The 22,411-nt window shown below is 42.1% G+C and overlaps 1 protein-coding gene and 1 non-coding gene across 10 annotated transcripts in view; one reads left to right on the top strand and one right to left on the bottom strand.

Annotated features, from left to right (window-relative positions):
* OXR1 (oxidation resistance 1) overlaps nucleotides 1–22,411 on the bottom strand; it is a 442,087-nt gene that overhangs the window by 302,995 nt on the left and 116,681 nt on the right. The window lies entirely within an intron of this gene.
* TRNAL-CAG (transfer RNA leucine (anticodon CAG)) lies at nucleotides 17,433–17,515 on the top strand. The gene has a single exon. It is a non-coding gene; the product is annotated as a tRNA-Leu (tRNA).

Here is a 22,411-nt window from a genome sequence, read left to right as displayed (position 1 = left end):
TGCTTTTAGAATCATATTTCACTTTATGCCTACTTTTTTCTAGCATGAGTTGCATGTCCAGATTTAGACCCATCACATAAAGGGAATTAAAACACCACAAAAACCAATGTAGAAATCCAGGGTGAGAACAGGGGTCCTGTTACTGACAAGCAGCCAGCACCAATGAGCAGAACCCAAGGAAAGCTTCCTCCAGACTGTAGTCAGCCAGAAGTTTCATTCCCCGAGCAATGAGGATTCTTCTGGTATTCCTTAGAAAAAACATCATAATCTTAACAAAATCCTGAGTGTTTCATTACCACTGAGTGAATGTGAAGCCCTTTTTGTACTCCTTTTGCCCCTGTGGCATCAGCTCCACAGGTTAATTACTTTTTGTGTTAAAAAAAATACATATCTTTTTGGTAGGCATAAACCCATTACTTTTTAAATCCTTTCAAATGAATGTTTTGCCTGGTAATACAAAAAGCAGTACGAGCATTAAATTATCTTTTCTAATGCCACCCATTGGTTTGAGTGCCCTATCCCCTTCCTGCTCCTCCACTTCCTAGTGAGTCAAACAAACCTATCATTGCCTATATTCCCCATCAACCTCTTCTACACTGTGAACATCAAGAACCAGCACAACTTTACTTCCCCTGTACAGACAGAGGTCAGCTATCTCAAACTGACATTGAAAATCAGGCCCTGGCAACAAAATACTCATTAACCAGATGTGCATTTTTATATATTCACAGAGCTGATCAGACAGATAGGTCTGATTAGGAAGATTAGAGAGATACGCCGTTTTGAAAACCCAAACGCTATGTAAGGAACATCCAAATTAAAGAATTATTGTGAAGGTAATATTATACAAAGAGTTAGCATATACGCAAATAGGCACATGTTCCTATATCACATGACAGACAATATCATTGAAATTACCCTACCTAATTATATTTCAGTATAGGAAATGAAATCTTCACTAATAAGTGACCTATATTATAATTCTATCTTCTGTTCTTAACACTACTGACTGAAATTAAGACAGCCTCTAGGAATAGGGAAAACATGCTTCTAGTGAAATAACTGGTTATTTTTTTGGCATATTATCATATCAGCTCATTCACACTGGATTTTTGTTCCATTCCAACTAAAATACCACTTACTTAGAACTGTAAAACAGCATAAAGTTGCCATTAATATGAAAATGGCTACAAATAGGAGACAAAGTTAAGAACAGGAGAAACCTAACAGGAAGATTAATCTCATGCTCATAGAAAAACCAAATACAGTTTTGAGAATACATATTTTAAATTTCAGTTTAGGAAAGAACATTCTCACTGAATCAAGGACAAGCATTACCTAGTTACCATGTTAGAAACTTACTCAATATGACAGTGGAAATGGATTCAGAAGCTTGGGACAGGTGGAGAAAATTTTAGAGAGCCTTATCCTGTCAGGTGCTAAGCAACTCTGGATGCTCCTTAACTCCTGCTTTTACCAGATAATATGGTATGAGGAAACATCTAGCAGGATGACTTCTGGGCTTTGCAATTCTAACCCTTGGAAGCATTGCATCCACTTATTATTGCCTATAACATAACAAAGTGCAAACGTCAATCAAGAAATTTCCTTGTAAGGCAAATTACAAAAGCATTTTCTTCAGAATCAGCAGTATCGCCCTGAGCTGGGCTACCTTTATTCTCAAGTACATCAATGCACAGGTGCATTTACTGGCTGAAAACAACCACCATGATACACAAAGAAATTGAGAGATGTTTTCTTTCAATTACTCTTATCATCTTCTTCACAGTGTTATAAATGTAGCAACGTTAGATGTAAAATTGAAAAATAGAGTGTATTAGAAAAATAAAGCCCGAGAGAATCACCTACAAAGAGCTTTATTCTGGCTCCACAACAACAGTCACGCTACAGGAGTTCTGTTACGGGTTTTTTTTGTATTCCTCTATCAACGGGTTTTGTATTGCAGTGATACCACATGATACCAAGGTAACAATGATATTTCTAGTACAACCTTTACTGAAGAGATACTAAGAGTAGTTTTAGAATTTTCTGAATGGAGAAGTTCCTTTCAAATTGATCACATTAATCAAATATCAATAGAACTGGTAAAGTTTTATAAATTAAGAAGCTAATCAATAGAGAAAATCTTTTGATGTTCAAGAGGACAGAGCCCCTGGGCTACAAGGAATATAGAACCATAGAATCACAGAACGGTTTGGGTTGGAAGGGACCGTTAAAGATCATCTAGTTCCAACCCCCCTGCCATGGGCAGGGACATCTTTCACTAGCTCCGTCCAACCCATCCACTAGCCCCATTGCTCAAAGCCCCATCCAACCTGACCTTGAACACTTCCAGGGATGGGGCATCCACAACTTCTCTGGGCAACCTGGTCCTGTGTCTCACCACCCTCATCGTAAAAAATTTCTTCCTTATGTCCAATCTAAATCTACCCTCCTTCAGTTTAAAACCATTGCCCCTTGTCTTATTGCAACAGGCCTTGGTAGAAAGACTCTCCATCTTTCTTATAAGCCCCCTTTATATATTGAAGGGTCACAATAAGGTCTCCCCTGAGCCTTCTCTTCTCCAGGCTGAACAACCCCAACTCTCTCAGCCTTTCTCCATAGGAGAGGTGTTCCATCCCTCTGATCATTTTTGTGGCCCTCCTCTGGACCTGCTCCAACAGGTCCATGTCTTTCTTGTACTGGGGACCCCAGAACTGAATATGGTACCTTGTGCCTGCAAAAACCTGGAGAATTAACTACTGAAACTTTCAAGGTCCAGCTAGTCCATACTTCCCTATGGTATGCTAACTGCTGCCCCCTTTCCTAAAGGAAAAAAAAATCTTACTTTTCCCTCTGTGAAAAAAATGCATAGTTTGTGTGAAGGGAGAGAGGAATGAGGAGAGACAGCTGCAATGTATACAAAATAAATTTTTTAACTACCATATTTTGAATCATACCTCAAAAAGAATGAAAACCACAAAATTATTTAAGATAGCATTTGTGTTCTTAAAAAAAAAAAAAGGCAAAACCAAGAGGCAGTCTGAAAATGTCTGGGGTCCTAAGTATTGACCTCGAGCATAAAATACACTAGAGCAAAGTGAAATTAGGCAGCCTTCCCTCTCTGCCCTTCTTCCTTCTCTGATCACCTTCTCCATCATTCTGCAGTCCACTATTCAGTTTTCCTTTTTCTGTTTTTGGTTCAATTTGATTTTCTACACTTAAATATTTCAGAAGAAACTAAAACTTATTACTGTGATGTAAGACACCTGCAATGTTTTCCCCATACTTAAAACATTTTAATTTCTGTTGTGCTACCTCTTTCTTTAATTTACAATCCTGAATTTATTCATTTTCCTAGAGCCATCAAAATGTTGATACATATGTAACTTCATTTTTTCTCAGCTCTGCCCCTTGTTTTCATTCACCCTCCCATACTCCCCCCACTCCTTTCACCTCTCTTTCGTTTGCCTCCTTCCTTTATTCATTCAGTCTTCTTCTTGGCCCTCATTTATTTACCATAATTTGCACAGAGAGGAAAAAAACAGAAAGCGGAGTACTTGTAACCAACCAGATGTTTTCAGAAAGGAGTTATAAAAGAAAATTTTAGGGACGTTTCATGACAAACAGATTGGAAAGTAATCAGCATCTGCAGGCCTGCGTAACATTGAAGTGTAAGATGCAGCTCTGGCTGAACGATGCCCTGTCTTCCCGAAGGACCCCCGGGATGGACGTGGCTAACAGCAGTGCCCATTTTCAGTTCAGGAGCCCCCTGCCAGCAAGCCATGAAATCCACGTTACAGAAAACATCTGTCATTATTTTCATCTCATAGATCATGGTCTTTAGAAGCAACAGACTCTGCACAAGCACAGTGAGAGACAGAAATCTGAGCCAGAGCACTAGATTGTAGTGCGTTTACCAAATAGCGAATTTAAAGGTGGCTATTAAATGGCTCTCTCTCCTCTATCTGCCAAACATTTAAAAAATTTTATTGGGTAAAACTATCTGGCCTGAAGACCACTTTAGCTGCCAACATGTCATAAATCCAGATTTTTAGCACCACAGAATGAAGCCCTACCTACATTTAATGAAAAAATAGAAGGACATTATTTTACTCTTGAATGCACCAGCACAGTTTCTGTCGAAGCTAATGGACTACTCACAGTGGTAACTGCTGCTCTTCATAATTACTCTCTGTGGTCGCTGGGGACTTTAGACAAGACTCCACATTTGTGCAACACCCCATATATCTCATAATAAGTGCCATACTTACTGGCACTTTCAGGGATTGTCCATGGCCTAGGCGGGACCATGGGGCTTTGGGCAGATCATTTACCTCCCCTGTATTCTAACACCTACCTGGAAAACAGAGCAGGTTACTCTGTGGGAAGCCGAGAATAAAGTACATCAAAAGCTTTGAGAAATCATTATTCAGTGGTAACTGAACCCTTATGTGTACCAATTGAACCTCTGATTTTCAATTCCTGAATCCTACAGCTCATCTTTCTGAAGCTGAACATCATCTTTACTTCTTTACATCCACAACACATTCATAGAGGGCATCTCCCACCTCTTTACTTTCCCATTTACTGAAGCAACTGTTACCCTAAAGTTAAGTGTAGAAAGAAGGGGCAGGGTGTTGCCTTTTTTTAAATGGCATTACAAATACAACTGTACATTTCAGCAGGAAAGAAAACACAAACACCACATTATACAAATATTAGAATACACATAATTTAACAGAGAATATCCTAAATATTTGACAGTACAAATGAGATTTTTATTAAGGCACCACCTATGTAATGCAACTTTTTATTTTTTATATATCCTTATATCACTGCTTTCACTAAAATGCAATGTTTTACAATTAAAAAGGGCTCAGCTCCTCCTCTCCCTCAGAAGACATATGAAGAGATCCCACTGGAGAGGGAACAGCAGTGCCTGAAACCAAGTGGTAACAGACCTGGTTCGGATCTCACTTTGGCTGAGATGAAGCCCTTGTAGCACCACCAGGTTCAATGGGTTACACCTCATGTACACTGACATGAGGCTACAGAGATCTCTCACTCGGAAGAAATAGATAGTACTGCAAACACACACAAAAAAATTGCGATTGCAAAAAAAATGGAGATTCATGAGGCTGTAATCTTGCTGTAAGTCACGGGCCATCTGCCTTTACATGCATAAACCTGAGAGATTTTCATGAAGTAGCTACAACATATAATTAAACCCTTTTGCAGACATTACAAGGAATGCCAGCTGATCTCATCACTACACTAATGCCTCAAAACATGGCTTCACTTGGCAATTCCAGGCTGACTGCCTCCAGCTAACATTACAAGCAGCAAGGACCATCTGAGAAATCCTTAATCAAAGCAATAACTGAAATTATGTTATATCCACTGGTCCAGGCCAATTTTTTTCCTTACAAAACACATACAAGACAGTCAAAAGGACAATTTACTTAAGCCAGTAAGCAGCAATATCTGCAATGATTTACTGCAATAGTAGAACAACATGCACATTTGAGAGAAGAGTATCTTCTCATCTAGGTTACAACGCTCTTTAAAATAGAGCCGGAACAGCATTCACTTCCTTTTGGTTTAAGTGAATAGTTTGAAGGTTGAAATTACATTCTCTGTCGATCACGGGAAGACAGGCATAGGGACAGACTATTGAAAAATTTCACAGTGTCCTTTTGGCTGCCTTCCAGTCCCATCTCCAAGTGGCGGCTATTCTATCTAATGTAACTGGAGTCTACCCTTAGGATGAATATCTTTCTTCGTGACAGTTTTTGTTCTTTCTCAAGGCAGGGAAACAGCCACAGACCAACAAAGACTGCCTCTCCCCAAGCCTCTGCCAAAGGGCTCGGAAATGGAACAAACAACATGGCCAAAATGCTGCTGCACGACCATCTTGCAAACGAGTTTCTCTACAATTTCACTGAAAACACAGAAGATATAACAAGTGAGGTTAGGATAATCCCAGAAACAGAAATGCTTTTCAATCGAAAAGATTTTAACATAGGGATGTGTTTTGTGGAAAACTTGTTCCAAAGCTGCAATACCTGGTGACCAGTCAGAAGAAGATACTGTATCACTAAAAGATTGTAAGCCATAGCCGATTCTTGTATATAACAGTAATATATGGGTATTTTTAATAGAGACCACAGGCTAAACTGGCTGTCTGGCTGCATGTAAGAGCTTCATAGTTTTAATCAGGGATTCCAGATCAAAATCCAACCTGCTTGAAGAGTCTTCAAAACCTTCACACATAAAGGGTTAAATAAATTCTCTAAGTGGATAGTCCTGGATTAATTAATTGCTAACGTAATTATGTGCTGTTTGTACTGACCAAGTATTAAAGATATGGCAATGCACAGGTTCAAAAGCATGGCTTAAAAAAGCAAACTCACAATAACATCAATCTGTGTCTAACCTTGGGGCATACGCTACACATGTAAGGGCAAGTTCTGCTATGTGATTGTTTTTCATGGCTACTGGCTTCCAAATTAGCCAAGCCTCTAACTGACCAATTTTTGTTGATTGAGTTACAAGCTCTCCTGGCCATCAGGCTTAGCCAATTACCAACGCTCCTCGTGGACTTTCTGCTCTGCACTGCAGATGTCTGTGCAGCACAGAGGCTCTGATGCACACAATAAATTGGCACTTTCTGCTTGTTATATCTGCAAGAAGCAAAATGCTAAGGAGTTTAGCAGATATTTATGCTCCCCAAAATAGCCAGGGCTGATTCATATTTACCCCAGCTCACATAAGTTATCACAATCACATTACTTTCAGCAAAAACATCAGTTAAGAGGAATTTGTGTCAGGACCACAAGCAAAGAACTATTCCATTACAGCATGCCTGTGCTGGGAAGTTATTAACATCTTCAGCAATTCCCTTAGTAAATGTCAACTGCAACACCATAAAAAGCAAACATATTAGTTTGTCTAAACGTTAAGAAGAGCCTGAAACAGTTTCTAAACTGTCAACAAGAAAACCACACTCAAAACCAGCAAGATTTCTTTTTGTTGAAAACATAAACAGTGCTTATGTTAGTTTGGAGAGCAAACGATGAGGAGTCAGCATGCATCTCAGAGAGAAGCAGAGATTCCTTCTTCACAGTATGCAAAGAACATATTAATCATGCAAATAGTCTTTTGAGAGAAGGCAAAAAAGACACTATCTCTCTTTAGGATAAGAGAAGCAAATGTGTAAAGATCTTGCTTTTAGAAAAAGAGGTAAGTCTAAGGGGATGGCTAATATTTGCCAGTTACTGGGTTACTGTTTTCTGTACACAGTGAAGGGCTAGGTATCTTGCACTTAACATATTGCTTATTCTTTTACATACTGCATAAGGCAGTCACAGGACTCTAGTATTGACAACTGCACTAATGAACTCCACTTTCCAAACATACAAGCTCTTGAGAAACCTTCCACACTTTATAATATGCTAATCACTATTAGATATTTTAGTATTTTTATTATATAGTATATATTGTATCATTATTATTTATCATTATCACCATTGTGTGATAATTAGCAGTGCTGCACTTGTTGCACTCTTTTTTATTGCAAATAAGCCCATATAAAATCAGCTGGAAGTTTGTTACCTCTGCCCTCTGCACCTAAGAAGCAACATTTACTTGTGTATCAGAGAGCAAATGGCCACAGGCCCCATCCTTTCCATATGAAGAGGAGAGAAGGGCTGGAACGTGAAAAGGAGGTACCAAGCACAACTAGTATGCAGTACCAACAGGTCTGGGTTTTACAGTTTTCACAGAAGTTTGCTAAGTAGGAAGTGGCTTTATCGCATGGAAATAGAAACCAAGCCGCAGTCAGCTTACTGTCCTTTCTTCAAAGCTTGTTTATTACCCTGCAAAAATCTGAGCCAGTCACCTGCAATACTCTAGATAATCCCATACGGTTCTCCCTCCTCTAGCTAGCAGGGGGCAAGCCCGTCTTGAGCTCCCCCTGCACTAAGTCTCTTTCTGTTACACGCAGCTCTCCACAGCCAGGTCTAACAGCCAAACCCTGGTTAGCCCTGGTTAAGCTAGAACTTCTCTACCATGTCTCAGCCTTCCTGGAAAGTGCCAAGAGAGGACATGGGGCCTCCAGCACAGGTTAGGCGATAAACTACTTTTACCTCTGGTTCTTCCACTTGAGAGTCTGGGAAACAGAACATCATATGATTCTTTTAACATCAATTAATTACCAGGCGGCTGCAAAACTTAGCTCCTTCAGGTTCAATAGCTTGTTTGCTATTGCCTTTATAAATAAGGACAGAACTTAACAGAGTATAAATGTGCAGCTGTGCTTGAAATATTTTAGGAATTTGTCATCTAAAAATTAAAATACATTCACTGTTAATAATAAAATATAGTCATTCTGTCATTACGAGTTTCCATGCTTACCACATCTCCAGTGATTTACAGATTATCTTCTTTTTTTTTTTCTTTTCCAAACAAGCACAAGGATATTTTTCATTGCTGGAACACTTGAGCTGGAAGCTGAAAGTCAGGTTAGCTGCTTACTCATCAATTAGTAATTAGGATTTTGCAGGTCAGGTTCTGCCCCCGTGTCAGCTGCCAAGTTACCTTTTACTGCAGCCATGTTAAATACACACCCACATCCACACCCTGTATTTATAGTCGTAAATGTAACTACTTTTATCCATGGGAGCTGAAAGGTTACTGGGCAGGGACAGGTCAGGAACAGGACTGAGCTGGGCTCGTCATTTGAATATGTTCTAATGAAAGTGGACAAGAAATCCACTCACTATCCTCACAGCTGTTAACGCCTTACCCTAAACAGGGAAAAAAACCCATACTCATTACTCTTGTGAACAGCAGACATGATTATTAAAATAAAGGCAGTTCTATCTTTTTGTTTTGAAGAACTCCCCAGTTTACACTTTGGAATTAAAAGTATGAAGAAATAAAGTTATTCCAGCTCAACAGGCAGCAATCACAGAGCAAAGAGCTCTCCAGTTGGTCCTCAAGTTCATGATGAAATAGTGATTTGGGAAGAAAAAAAAGCTGATACTTGGCATCAGTTTCAGGGATAGAAGGAATTCTCCCTCCCCTGCCACACACACAGATGCTGTAGCTCTTCTGGATCCTGCTGATAACATACACTCCTGAGGCATTTGTGTTATCATCACAGAGTGCAGACGTGCTATGCCAGCCTTCTCTAGTATTCCCAATTTCCTATAACCACCACAGGGTTCAACACATTTAATCTGCTTTATATCTTCAAATTCAGTTTACTAATTTGGGGAATTTAAGGGAATGTACTTAATTCAAAGGAGGTTTATGAGCATTCATACTTTGCTGTTTTGAGGATGAGTTATTCCATAGAGAAGACCCATGTGAATGGAGTAAGACAAAGATCATTTTTTTTCTCAGCTACCCCCCTCAAATCTCTAATTCCCACTAGAACAGCTGGAATATGCCCAGGACAAAGCCTCTATTACTATTCAAGCCCATTCCTACCTGTGATCACGACACGACTTGAAGTTCTGCTGCAAAGACAGCTGGCAGCTGAGATGATATGGATCCGATGCACAGCAGTCTTGTTTCTAGCTCGCAATCTGTTTCTTCTACTGATGTAGATGGATTTTTAATATAAAGGAGTGAGCCTGGTCCCTAAAGATTACATGGAGCAGGAAGAGATCTTCCCAGGTTCCTGACATTTTGAGTCTATGCATCGCTTTCTACTACTGTTTGTGCAACCAGAAAGATCTGACAACAGGACTGGTGATACCTGTAAAGTTAAGCCCATTTGCATTTGCAGAACTAGGGGCAAAATGTGAAGTTATAAAAATATTGAAAAGGCATAATGTTGTTAAGGCAAGTCTCCATTTAACCACGTTTAACCTCATTATCCTCCATATAACAGACTCCACTTTCTCTTTGGAAGGAGATGCACAGGATTCAGCCATTCTTTTTGAATTAGTAAGTATTTCTTTCAGAGCCCACAGGGAGAACCCTGAAACATAGGGAGGAAAACAACTCTCTTATCCAGAGAAAGAACAGCACAAAAGCACAAAAGATGCTCTCACTTTGTGAGTGGCTTTGATTACAGCAGGACAGAAACCCAGAATGGCCAAGGAAGGGCTATCAAGTGACAGAGGAGGGACAGAAAAGGTGGGAGAGAGGCCTTTGATATCAAGGGATGTTGTGATGCCTTTTAGCTCCAGTGCTGGAGACTCTGGACACGGAGCATTTCAAGAGATCGACTGCTACTGTACACGGACATCAGTGTAAATCACTACAGCACAGTAAGCTTTACCATGACATCTACAAGAACAATTTCAAATTCAGTCTTAAAACTGCATAGCACCACTAAATTCAGACCCCTGCAGCTTCACTGGTTTTTGACAGGGTTGTATGGATGTAAGCTTAGGCGATGAGTACGTATTACTTTCTCTTCCCAGCTGTGTTGGGTGAGAAGGTTACAGCCTCAACACCTGCCAGCTTAGCTGACCATTCTGCACATCATTTCAGCTGTAAATGGTCTTGGGTTAAATCTCTTTCTTCAGAAAGTGTTTAGGGAGCAACAAGCAGAAGCTGGAGCAAAATCAGAAAAAACTGTGTACCCACATCCAAGTGTGGAGTCTGGCCACTCTTCTGGATTTGGAAACCCCCTTGTTGCTACCTGTTATTTCTGAATTTTGCCCCAAATAAAACCAGAATTTACAAACATTGTTTCCCTTCCTAATTGTAAAGAGTTTTATGAGGCATCATGTAACATCCACAAAATCATGAACCTCATCAACTGGCACTACAGGCAGGTGCAATAGCTGTAAACTCACAAGGGAAAAAATACAAATAAAAAAAATCCTAGTATTTTATTGAGTTCTATTAGAAGAAAGATGTTTTTCCCCCAAAATGCTTCCTGTTACTCTGATTAAACCCATTAATTCACTGTAATGTGAGCAGCACTTGAAGCTCCATTGATCAGTGTGATCATTGCCGACATTTTCACATTAGCTTATATGGGTTTAGCATTATTCTTAGCTTGATTCTTCAAATGTGCTTTCAGAGGACAAGTCATTACTAAGGATTTTATTATGCACAGCCACATTAAAATTATTTTTCAGTATTTTCTATTATCTCACTGAACCTTCTAGAACAATGTTGGCTGTCATCAGATATTCTGAAAACTAAGCTCAGACTTTGCACTGCTTTTTGTTACAGCCACAAATAATGCAAAATGGAATCAGATTTTCTCTAGATATGTTAAGAATAGGAGTCTGTTATCGAAATTTTAGGTTGGGCACCAGCACAAAGACGTATGAGGGAATATTGGTAAGGATACCCAACAGGACTGAGTTTCCTGTTCTTCACCTGCTGTCACCAGACCATGTACTTGTGTGATGGACACACCTGACACCTAGCCATACTTTGGTTTGGGCTGACCGAGGAGCAACAAGCCTCATGCCCTGTGGTGAACCTGCGAGCTGGAAAGCTCCTGGCTCACGTGCAAGGGAGTGAAGGTGCCTCGGAAAAATATTTCAAAAGGTGATTTCGAAACCCAAAAATGCAAGATAACCAAAGTATAGAACAAGATACCAGAGCTAAAACAAAGACATCTATCTTGTCTATACTATTGACTAGCAGCCAACAACTTCACTCTATAAACGTATGTCCTGCTTTCAGTTGAGATAGAGTTAATTTTCTTTATAGTGGCTGGTGTGGGGCTATGTTTTGGATTTGTGCTGAGAACAGTGTTGATAATACAGAGATGTTTTAGTTGTTGCTGTACTGGTCAAGGACTTTTCAGCTTCCCGTGCTCTGCCAGGTGCAGAAGAAGCTGGGAGGGGGCACAGCCAGGACAGTTGATCCAAACTGACCAAAGGGCTATTCCATACCACATGACGTCATGCTCAGCATATAAAGCTGGGGAAGAAGAAGGAAGGGGGGACATTTGGAGTGATGGTGTTTGTCTTCCCAAGTAACCGTTACGCGTGATGGAGCCCTGCTTTCCTGGAGATGGCTGAACACCTGCCTGCCCATGGGAAGGAGTGAATGAATTCCTTGCTTTGCTTTGCTTGCGTGCGCGGCTTTTGCTTTACCTATTAAACTGTCTTTATCTCAACCCTCAAGTTTTCTTACTTTTGCTCTTCCGATTCTCTCCCCCATCCCACCGAGGGGGAGTGAGCGAGCGGCTGCGTGGTGCTTAGTTGCCGGCTGGGGTTAAACCACGACAGTCCTTTTTGGCGCCCAACGTGGGGCACGAAGGGTTTGAGATAATGACAGATTTGATTGGAATGTGCCAGATAGATAGAATTTATAGCTGTTATTGCTGTTTAGCTATTAATCAGCAGGCTTCTGTGCTTGCCATAGGCTTGCTTGCCTTACTGTATGTCAGAGTCTAGGGCTCGTTAGTGGCTGCTTTTTGCTTTCACTGCTTGCCGTGCTGCTGTACTGCTGATCACCTTACTCTGCTGTGCCTGGGAACATTTTGATAACAGCCATGGCGATGCGCCTGGGCTGGCAGATGGCCAGGGCATCGCTGCTGTTTCTGTGCTGCTGTACTGGACAGGCTGGAACTCTGGTGTGAACTCGAGTCGAAGGGACTGTGACCTGTGGATGAATCCACGTGGGAGCAGGACACCCCGAAGCGTCTGTGCCCATGGATTAGCCCATGCCAGAGCAGGTATATCTTGAAACATCTGTGGCCATGGTTATGTCTGTGCCACAGCAGGTATAGCTCTGAAGGGATTGTGGTCCAAGGATAAGTCCACGCTGGATAAGGTGCGCCTCGAAGCATCTGTGGCTGTGGATGAAGTCCATGCTGCAGCAGGTACACCTCGAAGCATCTGTGGCTGTGAATAAAGTCCATGCTGCAGCAAGTATACCTCGAAATATCTGTGGCTGTGGATGAAGTCCATGCTGCAGCAGGTACACCTTGAAGCATCAGTGGCTGTGCATAAGGCCATGTTGGAGCAAGTTTACTTCTGAAGGTACTGCATTCTGTGGATAAGTCCAAGCTGGGGCAGGGGCAAGGGGAGGACTTCATTGCAATGTCAAACCTGATGGTCTGGTCCAAAGGGACCAGGGGTGGAGATTGTAATGGAAATACCTTTAAATTGTTGTATCCCGGGATTTGAGTTGCATGTTGTGGGAATTACTATAGCAGGAAGCCCTTGTTGCTAGCCAGGCTAGGAGCAAGGGGAGGAGTTCGTTGCAATGTTAAACCCTGTAACCTGGCCCAAAAGGACCAGGGGTGGACATTGAAATGGATATACCTTTAAATTGTTGTAACCCATGATTTGAGTTGCATGTTATAGGAATTACTACAGTCGTAACCACCTGAACAAACGGAGGAGAAGCCTTACAAGAAGCAGTGCAAGTGCAGCAGTGACCTGACCTGAGCTGGCTTTGGTGCCCAATAACTCCAAGCAACACACCACCTCTCCTGTCCTGAGTAACAACCATAAGAGATGAAGCCCAAAGTCATGGACTAAATGAACTCAGTGGACATTTATGGACATTTTACAAATATTTTGTAGGGGTGGTCCATAGACTAAGGGAATGATATGTGTGTATTATATCAAAGGATGGGAAGGGTGATGGTGGGTAATGAGAATGTATTGGATAGTGTGAGACCTGAGCATGACGTAAATGGTATGGAATAAGGGGTGGATACTGTCCTGGTTTCAGTTGAGATAGAGTTAATTTTCTTTATAGTGGCTGGTATGGGGCTATGTTTTGGATTTGTGCTGAGAACAGTGTTGATAATACAGAGATGTTTTAGTTGTTGCTGCACTAGTCAAGGACTTTTCAGCTTCTTGTGCTCTGCCAGGTGCAGAAGAAGCTGGGAGGGGGCACAGCCAGGATAGTTGATCCAAACTGACCAAAGGGCTATTCCATACCACATGACGTCATGCTCAGTATATAAAGCTGGGGAAGAAGAAGGAAGGGGGGACATTTGGAGTGATGGCATTTGTCTTCCCAAGTAACCGTTACGTGTGATGGAGCCCTGCTTTCCTGGAGATGGCTGAACACCTGCCTGCCCATGGGAAGTAGTGAATGAATTCCTTGCTTTGCTTTGCTTGCGTGCGCGGCTTTTGCTTTACCTATTAAACTGTTTTTATCTCAACCCTCAAGTTTTCTTACTTTTGCTCTTCCGATTCTCTCCTCCATCCCACCGAGGGGGAGTGAGCGAGCGGCTGCGTGGTGCTTAGTTGCCGGCTGGGGTTAAACCACGACAACGTAACCATCAGGATGTGCCCAATTTGAGCTCTCCCTGAACTGCAGCTGGACTGCACGCCAGGCGACTCTCCCTTCAGCAGGGATGCCTCTCAAGGGTTGAGACTCCTTACCTGAGACTAAGAGATCCTTCCTTGCCCAAGGTGGAGAGATCCCTTACCCACGACAGATCCTTGGTAAGTGACTGATAGCATGCTGAATTAATACTAATGAAGCATTAGTAATCCATGTAGCTACTCAATATTATTACAAACATGGTATAGATAATTCCATTAGGCATACACCGTTGTCCAAGTCTGAGACTAAGATTGGATCCAGCTACATCTAGGCTCCATAAGGAGTTTAGAAAGCAATGGGGTCCGCTCTGAACCTCGTGACTCAACGGGAGGGTGTTCCTTACTCCTTGCATCTCTGGTCTCTGTGTGAATCATTCTAACTCCATTCTAACTCAATTTTCCTTTGTATGTTTCTTCCATGCAGTAATTAATAAGGTGAACCTTGCCATCAAACTTATTGAACCTTGTCAAACCACTGTTAAAACATTGTTAAATTCCATCAGATTTATTGAACTCTGTCAAATTATTATTTTACCTCAATAAAACATATTGTTGCTTCTCTCTTTTGATTGAGGTACATTCCACTCATCTGCGACAACTCCAGAACCAGTAGAGCTGCCCCTTCCAACGGATAATACCAATGCACCTCACGTCACAGGGACTTCTTTTCAGTGGCTGAGGAACGCATTTGCTGGAGCCCATCAACATCCTGCAACAGAACAACCTCCTGCCCCAAGTCCAATAAGTCCGGCTGTGTGATGGACAGTCAGTTAGTTAAGTCTGTGTCAAAGCAGTTGGGGAATACATACAACTTTATAAATATGTAATTTTTATTGAGGTTTCCAGTTTGCTCACTAGAGCACGATTCAGTCAGTATGGCAACTACTATATGAAATTGAGTTCTGGGTCAGCAACTGGGGCTGAATCCACCCTTTGCAAACTAAGTACCACTACATTTTGACCAGTAAGTTAGCCAGATCAGCAGATTTTTGGGCAATAGCCTGAGAGGTAACTAGGGAAGTTCTGGGCCAAAAAATTCTCACTGGTAAAGGAGACACTGGTGCTGTCCAGGAGTAGGCTTGGGCTGATTCTTCACTGAGGTCACCATTTGGTACGCACTTAGTTCTGCAAGAAGAGCCTTCCTTGTGCGATTCACGAGTCTTGAAGCCAATGGGTAATGGCTTTATGACTTAGCCTTGATTTAAATTAAGACCTATTTAGTTACTTTTCGCAGCCATTCAAGATATATTTAATCAGCTTTACATCATCACTGTGTCTTGAAGTAGTGAACATGAGGTTTTGGAGCTGCTGGCTAAAGACCCAAACAGCTATGTGCTGATAGGAGAACGGGTGTAGGTTGCAAACCCAGCTCATTCTGGAGTTGCTCCTCTGTGAGCAGCCTTTGATGGCCATACTTCTGCCATCTGTATTTCTGCTTTTTGGACTCTGCCCATCTTGGTACAGGGGGCAGGCAGACTTACCAAAACTGGAATAATTCTATTTCTGTCAACTCCACCAGTTATGGTTTAAAAAAAAAAAACACCAAAAACAACACACCACCACCACATTGGCTAGGACTCTGATTTGGGCAAAACTACTGACTCCAGATAAACAGGTTTTGTGACCTTTGGTACCAAGTCCCTACTGCCACAGCATTTAAATATATTACTAGTTCTAAATATGGGTAAATTGCACCTCTGCCCGTATAAGGATCCCTCCCAGTAAGTCAACCAGGCCTGCTCTTTCTCCAAGACTGGAACGCTGAAATGCATTACAGGATACCTTCTGTCTCCCATCATAACAAGAAGCATAAAATTTCCAGTATGTTATAAAAATATCGGTTATGTAGGCTAGTCTTTACATGCAGTTAGGACTCAGACAAGACTACTTGTTGCCCTAGAATGAGTACAAGGGTAAAAATGCAAAGGTTTAGGACACATTAACTACATATCCAAGGTACAGCGTTAATACTCTCAGTTCTTAAGAGTGCTGTTAGATGAAATTGTTCAAAATTATGGCACATAATTGTAGAATCACAGAACAATTCAGGCTTGACAGGACCTTTGGCACTTATCTGCTCTAACACCTTGCTCAAAGCAGGGACTTTGAAGATAGATCTAACTGATGTCAGGACAAGACAGGGCCTTGTCCAGTCAACTCTTGTGTCTCTCCAAGGAAGGACATGGCCAATAGGTCAAGGCAAGTCATTATTTGCCTCTACTCAGCACCAGTGGGACTGCATCAGAGTACTGGGTCCAGCACTTTGGGCTCCCGCGTGCAAGCACGCTCCCGCATGATAAACTGGAGCCAGAACTGGTTTCTCCAAACAGTAGGAACTGTTCTCCTCCAATACCAGTACCAAATAAAATCAGTATCAATTTCTGACCAATCTAGTAGAGACTGTAGCCTTTTTGCCATTGGAAAATATTGTTCCTTAAGGTTCTGGGGAATAATTATGTTTTGGGGCCAGAGGTATACTTGCCATTTCTGACAGTCAGTTTCTGGTTGTCCCATTCCAAAATTTGATTTTTCTATTAAATTTACATTCCAAAGAGAGCCATTAGATTCTAAAGCTGATGCTTGGAAACAAGTACACCTCTTGCCTTCCATAGTGACTTTTACTCCCAAATCCTGACCGAATGTGTATATTTAGAGCTTCCTGGATGCAGCTTTCAAGTACATGAATTCCTTTTATCAAAATGCAGCACGGGGACATACAATTTGTTTCAGTGTCACAGTCCCCTTTCAAATGTCACAGAGAACTCTCACCGTGAATAATATGCACCTGTCTCAAGGGGATATTCATAGACATTACAGGAAACAAATCAGCCTTAAGCAGTGCCCTTGTGCAACATACCACATTTTTATTCATTTCCGTACGCCTTCAAACTTCTGCTACATGGCATACGTAATTTATGTGCAACAGTCCCTGCTTCTCTCTCAACATACTAACACTCAGGTACTCACAGAGTGAAACAGCTGCATGTACCAAATTAACATCAGTTATTATAGTTACATTAGATTCACCACGATATACATTTTAGTTTGGAGTATTTTTTAACATCCTCTGTGTGAAAAAATAGTTCAATATAGCATCACTAGAAATACCTACAAATACACAAATTCCACAGCAGTGGCAGTACTGTGCTGTGGGTCAGGATGGCCGAGCGGTCTAAGGCGCTGCGTTCAGGTCGCAGTCTCCCCTGGAGGCGTGGGTTCGAATCCCACTTCTGACAGCTCCCTTTTTGAGCTACTTCTGGCTGGCCACCAGTCACCAGCAGCGTCCCTCAGGGTTCAATTCTAGGGCCAGTCCCGTTCAATACGTTTACCGGCGATCTGGAGGCAGGAGTTGGAGTTGAGTGCACCATTAGCAAGTTTGCTGATGACACCCCGCTGGGAGGTGCGTGCTGGATCCTGCACCTGGGACGGAGTCACGCCCGGCACAAGAATAAACTGGGAGAGGAGTGGCTGGAGCGCAGCCCTGCAGAACGGGGTCTGGGGGTACTGGTGGGCAGCAGGCTCAGCATGAGTCAGCAGCGTGCCCTGGCAGCCCAGAGGGCAAACCGTGAGTCAGCAGCGTGCCCTGGCAGCCCAGAGGGCAAACCGCACCCCGGGGTGCATCGAGCACAGCATAACCAGCCTTGACCGTCCCGCTGTATTCAGTGTTGGTGCGGCCTCGCCTTGAGCACTGTGTGCGGTTCTGGGCCCCACAATTCAAGAAGGATGTGGAGGTCCCTGAACGCCTCCAGAGGAGGGCAACACAGCTGGTGAAAGGGCTGGAAGGCATGTCCTGTGAAGGACTTTGGGCTTGTCTAGTTTGGAGAGAAGGAGGCTGAGGGGCGACCTCATTGCTCTCTACAGCTTCCTGAGGAGGGGAAGCGGAGAGGGAGGTGCTGATCTCTTCTCCTTGATATCCAGTGACAGGACGTGTGGGAATGGTTCAAAGCTGCACCAGGGGAGGTTCAGACAGGACATTAGGAAGTATTTCTTTACTGAAAGGGTGGTCAAACACTGGAACAGGCTTCCTAGAGAGATGGTCGATGCCCCAAGCCTGTCAGTGTTTAAGAGGCATTTGGACAATGCCCGTAATAACATGCTTTAGCTTTTGGTGAGCCCTGAAGTGGTCAGGCAGTTGGACCAGATGATCGCTGTAGGTCCCTTCCAACTGGAACTATTCTATTCTATTCTAAAAAAAAAAAGGGGGTCTTAAATTAAATTGGGAGATCTAATTGTCTCAGCCTAAAGATGGTGCAGTTCAGAATCCAACCCCCAACATCTGGTGGGGTTTCTGTGTCCTCCCCACCACCATGCCTGCACTAGCCCTGCATCTTCCCTGCACTAGCTCTGATGCTGGATATCAAGCTATATGCCTCGCTGACGTAGCAAGAATCGTTACCCCCCCGAGCTGGTCTTCTGCTGCTTCAGGGACTGGGACCCACCTGCCAGGCAATCACCTGGAAAGCTGTGGCACTTGCTTAAGTGGCAAGAGCAGGGCAGCGAGTGGAGCAGAGCATGAGAGGGAGAAGCCAGAATCTCCCTCCCTCCTCCTTTTGCCAGAGGTGAGCAGTTATTTTGGCTCCAGATGTTTCCTGAAACTACAGCTTCCATCCCAAAACTAGCTTTTTTTTTCTTTCTTTCTTTTAATTTGCTCTCCCAAATACTTTGGATATTGCATTATGTTCTTGTTTTGTTAAAATTTAAAAACCTCTCAAAAGCACATATGAATTGGTAAATGAATTAAATTTTCATGGTACATATTTAAAGTACACATTAAGTGACATTCTGGAATAGAAAATATTTCTGAAAAACAAGGTCACAAACATCAGTAACAAGAACACTCTTCCCATGAATGAAGTGGAAGATGAGGATTTTTAGCGCCATAAGCTGTAAATGTTAAATATCCAGTACTGCAAACACTCAGCAGACGAACAGTAATGACCCCTGAACACACATAGCACTAGATCATTATAAATTTGCAGCTAAAAAAGATGAATTAATGAATTATTGCAGAGGAAGAAACAGAGTGAGGGAGTGTTTTAATTATCTAATATTAACACAGACTCCGACAAAGGTAACTAATGCTTTCCATCTGCAAATGCTACCAAACATTCCTTGAGTAGAGTTGCTTACCTACCCAAAACACTTATCTACCATACCTTGTGTACAGAAGGTATGTATCTGTTTTTCTCCAGAACCTTAACCCATGGGGTGGTGTTAGTCCATCGTTCTCACTAGGCAAGCAGCACTACAGTCCATCAACGTATACAGGGATGTTTTGCAGAACATCCTTGCAGAAAGCAATGTTAAGATCACCATCTCCTGAACTGTTAATGCTAAATCAGTATTTAATTCCATGTTCCAGACAGCAATTCTACCAGTATTGGAATTCGGAAAGCAGCACATTTGCCTGCTGTGAATGCACAGCAAGTCTGGCATGTTTGGGTCTGCCAGACATACAACAAAATCAATAGGCAGCTGCCTAAAGCAGTAATCCACAACTGCAAGTTGCAGGGTGCAGGGCTGGCTGGTCTTCCTGTGGGATCCATTTTGATGAAACCTAAAATCAGCATCCTAGTTGTTTAGTCTTTGAAGTCCCACCAACACAATTTACAATGGTAGTATATTATCTACCTTATACAGGCATCAATCCGAGTATTATTAGAAGTTATTTGATCTAAACTGATAGTGTAGGCTCTTCCTAATTTGAGGAAAAAAATATAACTGAGATAGAGCTATATAGAGAGAGATATATAAACCATTAAATAATTGTATGTCACAAGCAAAACAGCAACTTTGAAGTCTAGAACCTCCTTAGCTTCATTTCAATTATGTGAATATTTGAGATCATATAAATCAGAACAGATGTACCTACAGTATTTGAGATGGTTCAAGCATCCTAGAAAACTACTAGTGAGAAGGCATTCACTAAATACATTATGCATTCAAACACCTATTCAGAACTGTAGCTTTTTTCTACAGTTCCTTCCTGACCCTACTTTAATCCCCATTGAGGGGCCTGCACGGGGGGAGAGAGAGAGAACTGCACAGGGCTCTGGCCACCATTCAGGATAAGAAAAACCCTAACTCCAATGGGAGTTCACAAGTGGTGTGGTTCTGGCCAGCCGGCAGCTAAACACCACACAGCCGTTCACTCACTCCCCTGCCCCCAGTGGGACGGGGGAGAGAATAAAAAAAAAAAAAAAGGTAAAATTCGTGGGTTGAGATAAAAACAATTTAATAGGACAGAAAAGAAAGGGAAAATAATAATAATGATAAAAGAATATACAAAACAAGTGATGCACAATGCAATTGCTCACCACCTGCTGACCGATGCCCAGCCAGTTCCAAGCAGCGGACCCCCGGCCAGCTTTTCCCCTAATTTATATGCTAAGCATGATGTCATAAGTTATGGAATATCCCTTTGGTCAGTCAGGGTCAGCTGTCCCAGCTGTGTCCCCTCCCAGCTTCTTGTGCACCCCCAGCCTACTCGCTGGTGGGGTGGGGTGAGGAGCAGAAGAGACCTTGACTCTGTGTAAGCGCTGCTCAGCAGGAACTAAAACATCCCTGTGCTATCAACACTGTTTTCAGCACAAACCCAAAGCGCAGCACTATACCAGCTACTAGAAAGAAAATTAACTCTATCCCAGCTGAAACCAGGACAAGAAGTTACTTCAGCAGTCCTAGGATTTCATCCCCTGATTCAAATCTCCATTTTGGACAAGGCTGCACAGGAGCTGCTGGATCTATGAAACCGCAGCAACGCAACAGGATGCACAGAGCCATGGGTTTAAAAGTCTGCAGCCATGAGCTCCGCGCAGATTGTAGTTAACAGCATTTCCCTTCTAGTAACACATTGTAATGGGTGAATTAGGTATGCAGATGAGATTTCATTTGGATTCTCAATATAATTACACAATGAAACACAGTATTCTGCCAAGTCAACTCTTCCATAGTCACAGACTATAATAATGGACAAAACAAAAGAGGGAGAGGGAGGGTTAAATCCAAGGCCATCATAAACAACAAAGACCACAGGATTTCACCAAGAAATCCCTGTAGAAAGTTCAATTCCTCGCTCTCTAGCAGATCATTTATCCTGAATTAAAGGTCTGCACAGAACAAAAAATCTGCCAAATACGTTGTTAATTGTTATGTAGGTTACAGTCACCATTAAGAATATGCACCAAATTGTGGCAAAGCACATGTTAACTGACAGTAGTGATTTCTGTGAAGATGGTCTCTTCCTATAAATTGGCTTTCAGAAACTTTCACAAGATGGACTGGACAGAATCTAGAGAGGCATTTGAGGGAAAGAACAATTATTTTTGAAAAAATCTCATTATCAGTGTGTACACTAGCTATTTCATAATCGCATGCCAATATCTGCACTCTTTTATATACAAGTTGTTTAGTGAGGCTATGTTCAAACTCTTCACATGAATATGTTCAGCTCTCTAGTCAATTTAAAACCAAAATAATCATATTAGCTAGACAAGATGTCCAGATTTAAATAACTTCCATTATTAAAGGAAGCACATGATCGACTTTTTCTGAGATTAAAACTGCATACATCTTAGCCATTGCTAGTCACAAGGACTCAGACCAAACTTTCAACATTTGCATATGCTGCAAATATTTCCTGTGAGAAAATGTCACAAGGCGAGAAGTACAGAACCCCAAGCAGCTCAGAAATCTTTTATCTCTCTGGAGTGGTGCCCGAGGGAGTGCTTCTGGTAAGTAAGATACACAGAATGACAAATCTTTTGTTTTGTTTTGTTTTAAAGAAAGGGACTATACACTTTTTCAAACAAACGTACTTCAGGATGTCAACGCAAACAGGAGGTAAAAGCCACAGAAAGATCTTGTGCTTTACCAAAGCAGCAGTTTTCTTTCAGCAAGCCTCTGTTAAATACAATCTCTCAATTAATAAGGAATAAGGATTCCCTTATTTCTGTGTGGCAGCTGCAGCCAGAGCTGTACCTGTAAGCAGAGCCCGTATTGACCAGAAGGGGAAAGAACCCAGGCTGACCCCACACCCTATGTGAAATCCCCCTGAAGGGGTTTCAGGGAAAAAGATAATTTTATGGGCAAGCTGGGCTCCTACCATTACCACCACTGCACCGTCATACATG

The sequence above is a fragment of the Mycteria americana genome, chromosome 2, assembly GCF_035582795.1.
Source record: "Mycteria americana isolate JAX WOST 10 ecotype Jacksonville Zoo and Gardens chromosome 2, USCA_MyAme_1.0, whole genome shotgun sequence".
Lineage (NCBI taxonomy): Eukaryota > Metazoa > Chordata > Aves > Ciconiiformes > Ciconiidae > Mycteria > Mycteria americana.
This window is presented reverse-complemented; position numbering and strand designations above follow the sequence as displayed.